Source organism: Bison bison, unplaced genomic scaffold (genome assembly GCF_000754665.1).
Source record: "Bison bison bison isolate TAMUID 2011002044 unplaced genomic scaffold, Bison_UMD1.0 scf7180017864167, whole genome shotgun sequence".
NCBI lineage: Eukaryota > Metazoa > Chordata > Mammalia > Artiodactyla > Bovidae > Bison > Bison bison.
Window position 1 is genome coordinate 3,122,456 of NW_011494739.1, and position 3,759 is coordinate 3,126,214.

Here is a 3,759-nt window from a genome sequence, read left to right on the forward strand (position 1 = left end):
GGGGATGTAAAGACTGGATGACGCTGCTCCCCTAGGCTCTGGTGCCCAAACCCCACTTCTAGGCATCATCCCTGGAATCTAGGCATCACGTTTGCCTGTCTACAGGCTCTCCGTTTCCAGCAGTCTTTCCATTGCAGCCCTCAGGCCTTAAAGAGCCTGTGGCCGTATTTTGTTTGTTCCACAGGCTATTTTAAAAGACAGCTTGACTCAACTTGTTAGGCTATGAGTTTAGTCTTCAGCAGACACCTTAGCACCCAGGGTCTTATTTACCCATTTCTGTCTCCTCCCTGGCTTTGAAGGGCAAGTTACTAAAGTGCTGTGTTTCTGGGTTTCTACACAGGCAAAATGGAAATAGTAATAGTTCTCACCTCACGGGGCTCCTGCGGGATTAAATGGGATACTACATGCAAAGGACCTGGAACATTGAGGCACACATGGTAAGTGTCGGTGCAGGTCAGCTGGGATGCAACGGAGAAAAGCAAGAAGCAGTAAACAATTCTAATGTGGCAGCTCTCATAAACATTAATTAAACTTCAGACCAGCAAAACAGAAAAAAAAAAAAAATGGAAAGAAGACAGAAGAAAAATGAGGAGGAAAGCAAAAAGGAAAGAAGTGAATCTATATATGAAAGTCGCTCAGTGTTCAACTCTTTGCGACCCCATGGACTGTAGCCCATCAGGCTCCTCTGTCCATGGAATTCTCCAGGCAGGAATACTGCAGTGGGTTGCCATTTCCATCTTCAAGGGGATCTTTGCGACCCAGGAATGAACCCAGGTCTCCTGCACTACAGGCAGATTCTTTACCATTTTAGCCGCCAGGGAAGTCCCAAATCTACATATATTAGCATGCAAAGAAGTCCCCATTCTACAGCTAAGTGTAAAAAAGCAAATTGCAGAAGATAAAGTACTGCTATTGTTATTTAAAATTTTTTAAAAATATAGATATAATGTAACATTTGTGATATCTTCTATATCATGTGTAATATAGATTATGGATAGAACATGTAGAATTATACTTCTGTGTTTTAATGATGTTTATCTCTGGGAATGAGACAATTTGGGGACTTTCTCATTTATTTGTTTCCTCTGGTGCTGCATTTGAAACAAACCCATCACTGCAATGCCTGCTCAGAGATCACTTCCTTCACGTGACTACATCCTTGAAGCACCCGGTCTCCTCACTATTCTGACCCTTGCTTTTCCTCCAGTGCCATCTGATGCTATATGTACTGTCTGTCTCCAGAGACCCTGAGCCTCTCGAGGGCAGGGACTTGGCCTCATTGCCACTGTCCCCTGATATGGGAGAGGCCCTGGCAAGCTACCTGCCCAGTCAATGAAGAAAGTGGTCACCCGGTGAGCTTCTCCAAGAGGGGAACAGCATTTCTTCTCTAAACATTTACTCTGGGCTGAATATCCTGAAGCCAATAGGAGCAAAGAGTCCAGAGGGCCTCCTTCCACTCTCCTCTGGACCAAAGTCGGCTCTTCAGCACCATCTGTCTGACCCACAGGCTAGTCAGTTCCTCCCCAGCCTGTATGGAACCCTGGCTTCTGTTCTAGCATTTCTCCTCATAGCAATCCCTCCCTGCCTCCCTTCCCTCTTTAATTCCCTCCTTCCTTTTCTCCCTCCCTTCCCTCTGTAGTAGTTCATTTAAAGCTATAGGCCCTGCCAGCATACACTTCGCAAGTTTGGGGATTTTGTCAGTTCTGTGAACATTATCCCCTGAACTGCAGTAGAACTTGGCACATAAGAGGGCCTCAAAACACTGTTGGATGGATGTGCAGCTCCCACTAGACTAGAGGTTACAGAAGGGCGGGGTCCTTACCTGCCAACAGCCGGGCAGAGATGCTCGTAACTACCTGTAACTGTCCATTGGAGGAATGAATGTCTCCAAGAGCCTCTCACTTGCTGATTAAAAAGAGGGCTACCAACTTGGCAGGTGTACCTAGGAGGTGAACTTGGGTGAATAAGGGGTGCAGGGAGGTGGCTGAGAGTGGGAGGGGGTGAGGGGATTGTGGGTCAGCCAGTGGTCCTCCTGAGGAGCAGGTTCGGCTGTGGACAGAGCAGCCTGTGCTCTGAGGGTAAAGAGAACGTAGCCGTGATTTTAGTAACCAATACTGTACAACACTAACATTGGTCAGGCTTGGGGATCTTAGTTCCCTCACCAGGGATTGAGCCCTGGCCCTGGGCAGTGAGAACTCAGAGTTCTAACCACTGGAGCGCCAGGGAATTTCCTAGGAATTATTTTAAACCCTCTTCATACGCTATCTCATTTCATCCTCACTCCTAGGAGGTAGGCCCTATTATCTCCATTGTGCAGTTGGAAACACTGAGGCACTCAGAGTTGAGGCAGAGTCAGGATTTGGAGCAGACACAGCGGCACCAAAGCCTGTGGTCTTCACCAGGTCTTCCCCTCTTACTGGAGGTCAGGGTGTGGTACATCCCAGGATGTGCAGGGCACCACCAGACTTCCACCTGTCCTAAATGTGATAGGAAATGCAAGGCATTTGGACATCTTGTTGTCTAGTGTTCGGTATGGTGAGACATGAACCGCCCCTAGGAGAAAGGGGTGATTTGCTTGTTTGGATAGTATAGGGCTGGGGAAGTCTTGGTTTCCACGTCTTACAGGGCCTCAGCATTTTCCTGAATATATTTATAATCTAATCCTTTGGGTGGGGGAGGGGACATACAGGAAGAAACAATAAAATTCTTTTTTTAAAAAAATCATGTTCAGCCTAAACTTCTTTGCCTCCTCTTCCCCGAAGTCCCAAATCCATATAACTGGTAGAATTTTTATAACTTTGTATGCATGAATGAAAAACTGTTTCTTTGAAACAAATAGTCTACATGAGTGGTTTTGAGCAGGGTAAATTGGGTGTTTAAAAGGTCAATGTGTGATAAGATTAAAGCACGTCCTTTCCACACAGAAAGAGTTTAGGTGACCTGAACCACAAAGACAGACGGGGGATCCCCTAAACAATGCAGTTATGGTTTTGGAACATGTGCGGTTGATTCATTATATAGTTTCTGGGTCTCACATATGAACGGGGAAGAAATAATTTCACACTTGTTTTCCTATGAATCATTTAAGCCGGTGGGTCTCAAGGAGCTAGAGAATCAGCTGAAGGCTGGGTCCAGGCAGAGGTTGCTGGCTCTGCCCACTGAACTCCAGATTCAGTGCGTCTTGGGTGGGACCCCCAGACTTCGAGTTCCTAGGTGATACGATACTCACCATCCTGATCCCGGACTTCACTTTGGGAATCACTGTTCTATGCTATGTCTGAGAGCCTAATGAAAAATAGCTTTTCAATGGACAAATAAATGAAACTGGACTTCGTTATTACAGGTCTGCTTATGCAGCCGCGGAACATTTTTCAGCAAAATGAAAACTCATTATTGCCAAATGGGATAAATTAGGGCAGGGTAGTGCTCTGAATCTTCTTTGAGCATATCAAAGCTCATGAAAAGAAAATGCCAAATACATTTTCTTGACAATATATTGTCATTTCCTTGACAATGTATTGTCAAGATATGGTACAGGATATTTTCAGTTCTTAGTTTTTTAATATTTATTTATTTGCTGTGCTGGGTCTTAGTTGCAGCATAGGGGATCTAGTTTCCTGACCAGGGATGGAACCCGGGTCCCCTGCATTGGAACCATGGAGTCCTAGCCATTGGACCACCAGGGAAGTCCCTCCAGTTCTCCAGTTCTTAGTTTTGGAGGCTACAGATTTTGTGCAAGTGAGGGGAAGAAAAAAAAAA